Here is an 11,428-nt window from a genome sequence, read left to right as displayed (position 1 = left end):
TGTGTGTGTGTATATGTGTGTATGTGTATAGACGTGTGTGTATATATATGTGTGTATATGTGTGTATGTGTATAGACGTGTGTGTATATATATGTGTGTATGTGTATAGACGTGTGTGTGTATATGTATATGTGTGTATGTGTATAGACGTGTGTGTGTGTGTGTGTGTGTGTATATACTGTATATATATTGTAACGATCCTGTTTGTTCTGTTCATTAATGTTGCGGGCACTTTAAGAAGGTGAGTCTGTGCGCATGCGCAGTTGTTGTTAGAGAGATTTCGCGTTCAACTAGTGGTGTGAAGAACGAGCGGCGTTGGTTGTGGCCGAAACAATAACCTCTCTGTGAGTACAGCGAACAAAGAAACAATATCTGTGCAAGACAACCGTCTGGTCATGTGTGGAGGACCAAACGTTACATTGGTGTCAGAAGCGACTTTTTCGGACCTGCTCCTGAGGCGAAGCTAACGGTTATTAGCAACGAACTTTGCTAACGAACGTCCCCGGTATGTACGGGAAAGTGAAGAGCGAAAGTGAGGAGATGGACGTTGGTGCGAGACGACGGGACCATGCTCAACAGTTAAGAGACGCTGTGTTACAACTCTCAGAAGAAGAATGTGCGTCAATGCGTGCGCCAATGTGCAGCAACTGGGCTTCATCAAGTATCAAACAGATCACACATCACACCTACCATGATTTTGTTCAATGAGATGAAAACTTATTTGATGTTCAATCCAGTGTTCAGGTTGACTTCAGTGCTTATGTTTTAGTAGAAGTGAAGCTGTGGTGCTTTAGTTTAATACATGGACACAGCACTAAACTTTGTTGTTGGTTGTTAGTTGTTTTTTTAGATTTTGGGATCAACCGTCACTTTTTAGTAATGGGAGAATTATTTCTCTGCACTGTGCGAGTCGTCCCAGAGCCATTGTTCAGCCTGAAGCCAATACGTTTTTAGGTTGAAAAGTTTGCCCCCCTGAAAAAATGTAATGCCCCCCCTTAAATGTTTTTCTGCAGCCGGGTCTGTCAGTGTTATACTAGATCCACTCAGTATAAACTGTTGTCAACATTGAAGTCAAATCATCTCCAGAAATGATACTTTGTGATGAAGTCTTAATGTTAAAAGAGACAAATGTAATAATATCTTTAATGAATCAATTCATGTACATTTATATCAAACCTGCTATTCCCTGCATGATGGGATCAGAAACACTAGAATTCTACTTTCTCGGGACGTTTTAGATTTACAACGACGACATCATTAAAAGTGTGAACTGCAGTCACACTGCAAGTTTATGTCCATAATCCTTAGATATTCTCTCCAAATGAGAACAATTTAACAGAAGAGTTTAACATTACCTTGGCTGTAGTCATGCTCTGTAGACAGAAGCTTCACCTGCACAGGTGATCTCATTAGCTCGTCCTGTCTCTCCACCTGCACGCAAAGCAACTTGTACTCTCTGCTGCCCTCTAGTGTTGCTAAAACGATTTATTATGTCCAATAAACAAACCTACAGAAAGACTTAACAGTGTGGGTCTTTCTTTTTATTTCAAGGGTCCCCATTTTATCTCAAACATCAATATAGCTAATATTTAACACTAATTGGTAAATATCAAACATGTATGCTTCATTACAGTTGAAACAATTGTTCTCTGGTAACAAATATTTATCATTAAACATGTGTGTTCATGTATGATCCATGGCACTCATCATGATGGACAAATATGATGGAAAAACATTCTATTAGTGTCAGTACAGTACACGAGGTTGGAAATCAACCACGCATTTGCGCATGCGTTGTCCACCTACAAGGAGGTTTATAACGGTCAGACGCGGAAGAATCTACGAAACTATCACTGATAGATTCTCAAAAATCATCTGATATTAAATGATCTTTTCTCTCAAGGATAAGGATGTTGAAGGAGTGACGTCACAGTGTCCACTGTTGAAGGATAAGGATGTTGAGTGTCCAGCTGGAAGGAGCACAGGTACATGTTGTGGTTTATTAAAGTCTCTTTTCATTTTATTGACATCGGTAAATGTAACGCTAAGTTTAAGTGAAGGTATCAAGACCTGTCGCCCTTCCCAGCTATCTTCTAAATAATCCACGGAGGAAAAATTCAGAAAAAAAAGTCTTATATAGATCCAGAGCGGTCCGTAATAGGAACAAAAAAACAAAACAGGCACTCGGGGCGAAGGCAGGGCACTTCTGGAGATCGGGGTCCCAACAGCAACTAAAACAAAAAGACAAAAGGACTCACTTGAGTAAATAAAAGTGCTGACAACGTCAGGAGTATCCAAAGGATTATCCAGTTGTGATTCAAAGGCGAGGAGCGAGATCGAAAGGACAGCCAACCTGGTCTGGAAACGCAATACTCTGGCGAGTTCTTCCGGGTAGAGACGCTCCTTATCAATGGGAAGAACCCGCCACTCCATCATCCCCAGCCGCGCACCTGCCAGCGTCTGTCACTCAAAACACAGGACACATGAAAACGGAAAACCACCTTCAAAATAAAACAAAAGAACATAAGCATGACACTTGTATGTTGATTCTATCAAATGTATTCTGCCTATTTTAAATGTTGACCTTTTTTCTTATAAGAGTAACTGTCAGGAGTCTTGATGTAAAACGTCACTCAAATGTGTCATTTATTTATTTCTCTCACAGGATTCAGAGTCAATGTTCATTGCACAGAATTTCCATCTCCGTCCTGCACTGTCTGTGATGATGGAACTTACATGGACAAATTGAACCGAGAGAAACATGGTTTCAAGTGTCTCGTCTGTACTGAAGGTAAAGTTTGTTCTTCACTAGAATGATGAGTTGGTCAGTATGTAGATGTGATGTAGAATTTGTTATTGACTAACAGGACTGAGAGAGATCAGATCCTGTACCTTCACAGCAAACACCAAGTGTGAACCTCTGGAGGGTTTTTTCTGTGTGGACGGCTCAGTGGACACATGTGTGGCAGCACAGCAACACTCCACATGTGAACCAGGACAGTTCATCATCAGAGCAGGCGAGTTTCACATCCAACATGTGAAATGCAAGAGTGCAGAAACTATAAGACACACACAATGTTCTTCACAGGAACGTCCTCCACAGACACTGAGTGTGGAACCTGCAGTGAAGGAACATTTTCAAATGGAACGTTCACGTCATGTCAGGATCACAAACAGTGAGTGAAGCTTCACAAATGTTTGCTCCAGATGTTTTCTTCTAAACTGTCTCCACTTGTCTTTGTAGATGTTCAACATATCTACGAGAAGGAACTATTTCTTCTGACTCTGTATGTCGAGAAGGTTTGACACCAGGAGAAGTGGCTGGAATTATTGTTGCTGTGATCGTTCTACTGATCACATGTTCTGTAGTTTATTGGTATAAAAAAAGAAAAAGAGGTAAAAAACAAATGCATTCATAAAAATCACATTATTATATTGATTTGTGTTTATCTGGAGTCATTTCCTTGAATTATTTTTCTCCTTAACCAGATGGAAAAGAGTTCAAGAGAAGAAGGAAGGTATGTAAGAATGTTTTTTAGTCATTTATCAAAGTGATTTAATGTTTAAATGTAATGTTGATTAATTTTGCAAATGTCATCACTTGTACAATTAAAATGAATGTCAATTTTGGTTTAATATCTTCAGCACTGCAGTATTTGTGCATCAGAGAAACGATCATTATTTCTTATTAGGAGGTGGCAGTGGGAATGAATGAATGTATGGATTCAACGGAGCATCCGTGAGAATTTCAATTAGTTTGAGCTTTTTTTTTAATCTAAACTGACTTATTTTTTTCTTGTCTTAGATCAATTTATTCATCTGAGAATAAGTCCGATGAAGTGGAACATGTTCCACTGATGGTAGAACCCGGGGAAGACCCAGAACACACTGAAGAAGCATGTTCCTCCACTGGGCTGGAAACACAGGGGGGTCCTCCAGAAAGAGCTGGACGATGTAACTGGGGAGAAGAAAGTATGGACCTCTCTGCTGAAGCTGCTGCCCCCGTGACAAGAATCCAGATAAACAGACCAGAGATAGCAGACGTTGAATATGAACTAATTGGACACGAGGATATTAAAGTAGATTGTTCAGTCATTCAATAGAATGTTTGAGTTTTATACAACATGAAAAATGTGTTCATAAATGATGTGTTCAGTGAACATAACATATTTCTGGCTGTTTTCATTTGCCTGTGTGTGTAGCTTAGTCTGTGATATAGAAAACAGTTTCTGTCAAAGCTTTCATTAATCTCATAAATGGCTGATCAGTTAAACATCAGCCAGGTTTGAGGATGTACTTCACTCCACAGCCGTCAGTGTTGCTTGTTCTTTCACTGCCCTTTTTGTGAGGTCACCAAATTCAGACCAGCACAGATGGACAAAACCCAACAGCACATACAAAGCCACTTGAGAAAGGCAATCATCATGGAGGTGTGTACAGTATATGTTTAGTTAGTTCCTCGTATATTGCATCATAAAAGTCTAACCGTTTACATTTTTATGTTTGACAGACTATCCGATACACAGATGTGGGCTGCAGACCAGAACCTCACGTCCATTGTCATGTGCGTGTCAATGTGTGTCAATGCGCGCGTGTGTCAATGTGCGTCAATGCTTGCGCGCGTGTCAATGTGCGTCAATGCTTGCGTGCGTGTCAATGCGTGTGCGTGTGTCAATATGCTTGCGCGCGTGTCAATGTGCGTCAATGCTTGCGCGCGTGTCAATGTGCGTCAATGCGCGCGTGCGTGTCAATGTGCGTCAATGCGCCCGTGCGTGTCAATGCGTGTTCGTGCGTCAATATGCGCGCGAGTGTCAATGTGCGTCAATGCTTGCGCGCGTGTCAATGTGCGTCAATGCTTGCGCGCGTGTCAATGTGCGTCAATGCTTGCGCGTGTCAACACACAACACACGCACGCACACATTAAACAAATGCGCACACCCACATTAAACAAACGCGCACGCACACATAAAACACACGCATGCATACACAGACATGCACTGACAAACGCACACACACACGGTGACATGCAAACATAAAACACACGCACGCACGCACACATAAAACAAACGCGGATTTTATAGGTTTGTTTGTGATGTGTAGTTATGCGTTTGTGTGCATGTCATTGGTGTGTGTGCGCATGTGTCAGTGTGTGTCTGCGTGTGCGTGCGTGTGTGTGTTTTATGTGTGCATGTCACCGTGTGTGTGCGTGTGTCAGTGCATGTCTGTGTGTGCATGCGTGTGTTTTGTGTGCGTCCGCGTTTGTTTTATGTGTGCGTGCGTGCGTGTGTTTTATGTGTGCATGTCACATGAAACAAATGCGCGCACGCACACATAAAACAAATGCGCGCATGCACACATAAAACAAATGCGCGCATGCACACATAAAGCAAATGCGCGCATGCACACATAAAACAAATGCGCGCACGTCACATAAAACAAATGCGCGCACGCACACATAAAACAAATGCGCGCACGCACATATTAAAGAAATGCGCACGCGCACACAAAACAAATGCGCAAGAGCACACAAAACAAATGCGCGCGCACAGATAAAACAAATGCACACGCACACAACACACGCACGCACACATTAAACAAATGCGCACACCCACATAAAACAAACGCGCACGCACACATAAAACACACGCATGCATACACAGACATGCACTGACAAACGCACACACACACGGTGACATGCAAACATAAAACACACGCACGCACGCACACATAAAACAAACGCGGGTTTTATAGGTTTGTTTGTGATGTGTAGTTATGCGTTTGTGTGCATGTCATTGGTGTGTGTGCGCATGTGTCAGTGTGTGTCTGCGTGTGCGTGCGTGTGTGTGTTTTATGTGTGCATGTCACCGTGTGTGTGCGTGTGTCAGTGCATGTCTGTGTGTGCATGCGTGTGTTTTGTGTGCGTCCGCGTTTGTTTTATGTGTGCGTGCGTGCGTGTGTTTTATGTGTGCATGTCACATGAAACAAATGCGCGCACGCACACATAAAACAAATGCGCGCATGCACACATAAAACAAATGCGCGCATGCACACATAAAACAAATGCGCGCATGCACACATAAAGCAAATGCGCGCATGCACACATAAAACAAATGCGCGCACGTCACATAAAACAAATGCGCGCACGCACACATAAAACAAATGCGCGCACGCACATATTAAAGAAATGCGTACGCGCACACAAAACAAATGCGCAAGAGCACACAAAACAAATGCGCGCGCACAGATAAAACAAATGCACACGCACACAACACACGCACGCACACATTAAACAAATGCGCACACCCACATAAAACAAACGCGCACGCACACATAAAACACACGCATGTATACACAGACATGCACTGACAAACGCACACACACACGGTGACATGCAAACATAAAACACACGCACGCACGCACACATAAAACAAACGCGGATTTTATAGGTTTGTTTGTGATCTGTAGTTATGCGTTTGTGTGCATGTCATTGGTGTGTGTGCGCATGTGTCAGTGTGTGTCTGCGTGTGCGTGCGTGTGTGTGTTTTATGTGTGCATGTCACCGTGTGTGTGCGTGTGTCAGTGCATGTCTGTGTGTGCATGCGTGTGTGTGTTTTATGTGTGCATGTCACCGTGTGTGTGCGTGTGTCAGTGCATGTCTGTGTGTGCATGCGTGTGTTTTGTGTGCGTCCGCGTTTGTTTTATGTGTGCGTGCGTGCGTGTGTTTTATGTGTGCATGTCACATGAAACAAATGCGCGCACGCACACATAAAACAAATGCGCGCATGCACACATAAAACAAATGCGCGCATGCACACATAAAACAAATGCGCGCGCGCGCACACAAAACACACGGATGCACACACAGACATGCACTGACACACGCACACACACACGGTGACATGCACACATAAAACAAACGCGGACGCACACAAAACAATGTGCGTCAATGCTTGCGCGTGTCAACACACAACACACGCACGCACACATTAAACAAATGCGCACACCCACATTAAACAAACGCGCACGCACACATAAAACACACGCATGCATACACAGACATGCACTGACAAACGCACACACACACGGTGACATGCAAACATAAAACACACGCACGCACGCACGCACACATAATGCGTGTGTTTTGTGTGCGTCCGCGTTTGTTTTATGTGTGCGTGCGTGCGTGTGTTTTATGTGTGCATGTCACATGAAACAAATGCGCGCACGCACACATAAAACAAATGCGCGCATGCACACATAAAACAAATGCGCGCATGCACATATTAAAGAAATGCGCACGCGCACACAAAACAAATGCGCAAGAGCACACAAAACAAATGCGCGCGCACAGATAAAACAAATGCACACGCACACAACACACGCACGCACACATTAAACAAATGCGCACACCCACATAAAACAAACGCGCACGCACACATAAAACACACGCATGCATACACAGACATGCACTGACAAACGCACACACACACGGTGACATGCAAACATAAAACACACGCACGCACGCACACATAAAACAAACGCGGGTTTTATAGGTTTGTTTGTGATGTGTAGTTATGCGTTTGTGTGCATGTCATTGGTGTGTGTGCGCATGTGTCAGTGTGTGTCTGCGTGTGCGTGCGTGTGTGTGTTTTATGTGTGCATGTCACCGTGTGTGTGCGTGTGTCAGTGCATGTCTGTGTGTGCATGCGTGTGTTTTGTGTGCGTCCGCGTTTGTTTTATGTGTGCGTGCGTGCGTGTGTTTTATGTGTGCATGTCACATGAAACAAATGCGCGCACGCACACATAAAACAAATGCGCGCATGCACACATAAAACAAATGCGCGCATGCACACATAAAACAAATGCGCGCATGCACACATAAAGCAAATGCGCGCATGCACACATAAAACAAATGCGCGCACGTCACATAAAACAAATGCGCGCACGCACACATAAAACAAATGCGCGCACGCACATATTAAAGAAATGCGCACGCGCACACAAAACAAATGCGCAAGAGCACACAAAACAAATGCGCGCGCACAGATAAAACAAATGCACACGCACACAACACACGCACGCACACATTAAACAAATGCGCACACCCACATTAAACAAACGCGCACGCACACATAAAACACACGCATGCATACACAGACATGCACTGACAAACGCACACACACACGGTGACATGCAAACATAAAACACACGCACGCACGCACACATAAAACAAACGCGGATTTTATAGGTTTGTTTGTGATCTGTAGTTATGCGTTTGTGTGCATGTCATTGGTGTGTGTGCGCATGTGTCAGTGTGTGTCTGCGTGTGCGTGCGTGTGTGTGTTTTATGTGTGCATGTCACCGTGTGTGTGTGCGTGTGTCAGTGCATGTCTGTGTGTGCATGCGTGTGTTTAATGTGTGCGTGCGCGTTTGTTTTGTGTGCGTCCGCGTTTGTTTTATGTGTGCGTGCGTGCGTGTGTTTATGTGTGCATGTCACCGTGTGTGTGGGCGTGTGTCAGTGCATGTCTGTGTGTGCATGCGTGTGTTTTAGGTGTGCGTGCGCGTTTCTTTGATGTGTGCGTCCGCGTTTGTTTTATGTGTGCGTGCGTGCGTGTGTTTTTTATGTGTGCATGTCACCGTGTGTGTGTGCGTTTGTCAGTGCATGTCCGTGTACGCATGCGTGTGTTTTATGTGTGCGTGCGCGTTTGTTTTATGTGGGTGTGCGCATTTGTTTAATGTGTGCGTTCGTGCACAGTAAATTTCCAAGTGTCAAAAAGGAAGTGTTAATGTATTTTAACTATTTCATAGACTGGTTTAACTCTTCCAGATGTAACACAACAACAACAGGTGTAAAACGTGGCTCCTCCCCCTGCAGTGCTGTTGTCAATATCCAGAGTTAAAACCCAGGTGTTATTTATTCAGTGTAAAAAGTGAATGAACACTGTCAAGGGTCAATTTAACAATATTCAGTGTTAATATCTTAATATGCTCCGCCCATTTCAAATGATACAGAAGTTTCTAGAGTAATTGGACCTCATGGACCACCGCCATGTTTCCATTGGTAAAGACTGTGGTAAGTCTCTCCATCTGCTGACTTATATTTAAATGAATTAAACGATTTATACAATTGTATTCACCGTGACTGTACTACCATTCGCTTTTTAGACTTCTAATGTAGATGAATTGCTATGTGGTTCACCAACATTAAGTTACATTCTATTACTTGTAATGCGGTACAGTTAACCTGCGCAGTGAACACCACGTGTAGACACTTGTAACCAATACCACTATGGATTATTGTGTATATTCGGTTTATGGTGCTCGCTCAAAACAACAGATGTATATGCTGTCTGTACATGCGCGCGCCAGTAAGTACGGTAGTTCATTCCCGCGCCACTCCCCCTCTGTCAGGCTTTAGTTTTTAGTAATGTAACCCAGCCGTTTATTTGTCGTTTTATGTTTCAATTATTTTCACTGGAAGTATATAATTAAACCCAGTTGTTATTTTCGTGTTTTATGTTTTATTACTTTTCAATGCATGTATCGCATCAAGACACTGTCGCTTTAAGACGGCCATTGTTTTTTACCTGCGTTCCACGGATGAGACGCGTGGTGTTCAGATGCTTCAGCGGCTCAGAGACTGAGACACGTGTAAGTAAGTAAGTAAGTAAGTAATATTTATTTATATAGCGCTTTTCGAGACCAGGGTCACAAAGCGCTTTAACAATCAAAAACAATACTCAAAACAGTACATACTTCAAAGATCAAGACAACACCGAGAACAACAAGTTCGAGAAATTCAAGGAAAAGCCTGAACAAATAGAAACGTCTTAAGATGTTTCTTAAAGGAGTCAGTAGACTCCATCAAGCGCAAAGAGAGAGGAAGATTGTTCCAAAGCTTAGGAGCAACAGCCTGAAAAGATTTCTCTCCTCTGGTCCTGAGCCGTGTGCGTGGAACCATCAGTAGATTCTGATCCACAGACCTCAGAGACCGAGCTGGGGTGTAAGGCTGGATCAGATCAGTGATGTAAGGAGGAGCCTGACCATGAATAGCTCTGAAAGTAAGAACCAGAATTTTAAAGTTGATCCTGAAAGAAACTGGAAGCCAGTGAAGAGTTTTAAGGATCGGAGAAATGTGAGTTCTCCTACTTGAGCGGGTCAGAATTCTCGCTGCAGAGTTCTGAATCAACTGCAGACGAGACAGCTCCTTCTTGTTAAGACATGAAAACAAACCGTTACAATAGTCCAGACGAGAAGAAACAAACGCATGGATTACAAGCTCCAGATCATGTTGTGACAACATTTTCCTAAGTTTAGAGATTTTTCTCAGTTGAAGGAAACAGTTTCTGGTCAGTTTTCTGCAGTGTTGAACAAGAGACATGTCTTTATCAAATACAACACCCAGGTTTCTCAGGCTCAGTTTGACAGACTGACCTAAGTCACCCAAGTACTGACTCAACCATGGAATCTTATCATCAGGAGCAATCACCAGAGTTTCAGTTTTGTCCACATTAAGCTGTAAAGTGTGCCAACGCTCCTGCAATTTTACTGAATACACTCGCTTATCACTCCTAGGTGAGCCTAAACAATACGTTTATATTATTGTTTATATTGCTGTGTGTAAATGAATGTTGTGTCGAAGCAGCTATTTAAGTTTTTGTGTGAAACTTGAAGCATTGTTTTATAACTTTATTCAAGTGTATATTTTCGATAGTATTTTATATTGTACTGTTTCACTTTGTTTTGAAAGTAAGTTGCACTTTATATTTTGTTATCGCGTGGTGTTCAGATGCTTCAGCGGCTCAGAGTTCACCGCATCTGTTATTTAACACGCCGATTAAACGTTCGTGCTGTTGTATGGTTAACAAGCGTTGAATGTGTTGAAGGTGCCGTAGCTAAGAATCTTGAATATTAATAAAATAAATCGCCTACCATGACCCACCAATATAGCAAACTTTTTATTGGAATATAAATATATTTTCGTCCTTCAAAATAACAAACAAAATACGTGTGTGAGTTACATTATAATTAAAAAAGCTAAGTTTTAGCGAACTAGCTCTCGTGTTAACGCACCACAGAAAGTTACATTACACGCAATGAAACATTATTTCTGAGTCTTAAAGCAATAATGATATCTTACCTCAATAGACGAGTGACGCGCACCTGATTCCGTCAAGTTATGCACAAACGTGAGGATAAAATGCGATCGATCTTTGTCAACAAGTGTGACGTCATCATCCGGAAGTTGCGTATGCGGCAATTTGAAAACTTTTTAGCTGACGCTAAATTTAAACTAAACTTAACTCGGTCTTTATACAAGCACGCATCTACTATTGTATTCATGGCGCTTTTAAACAAACAAGCACAATATCTCATTGTATTCCTGTGGTGTGACGTCACCGCTGCAGGATCAGTTGATTAGCATGTGTGA

At 42.7% G+C, this 11,428-nt stretch overlaps 1 long non-coding RNA gene across 1 annotated transcript; it reads right to left on the bottom strand.

Annotated features, from left to right (window-relative positions):
* Positions 1-1,749: 1,749 nt before the first annotated feature.
* On the bottom strand, positions 1,750-11,199 carry LOC148058783 (uncharacterized). Its single transcript, XR_015709441.1, has 3 exons — positions 11,138-11,199; positions 2,354-2,460; positions 1,750-2,231 (listed from the first exon to the last, which is right to left on the bottom strand). It is a non-coding gene; the product is annotated as an uncharacterized LOC148058783 (long non-coding RNA).
* Positions 11,200-11,428: the final 229 nt, after the last annotated feature.

Source organism: Callionymus lyra, chromosome 19 (assembly GCF_982586985.1).
Source record: "Callionymus lyra chromosome 19, fCalLyr1.hap1.1, whole genome shotgun sequence".
Classification (NCBI taxonomy): domain Eukaryota; kingdom Metazoa; phylum Chordata; class Actinopteri; order Syngnathiformes; family Callionymidae; genus Callionymus; species Callionymus lyra.
This window is presented reverse-complemented; position numbering and strand designations above follow the sequence as displayed.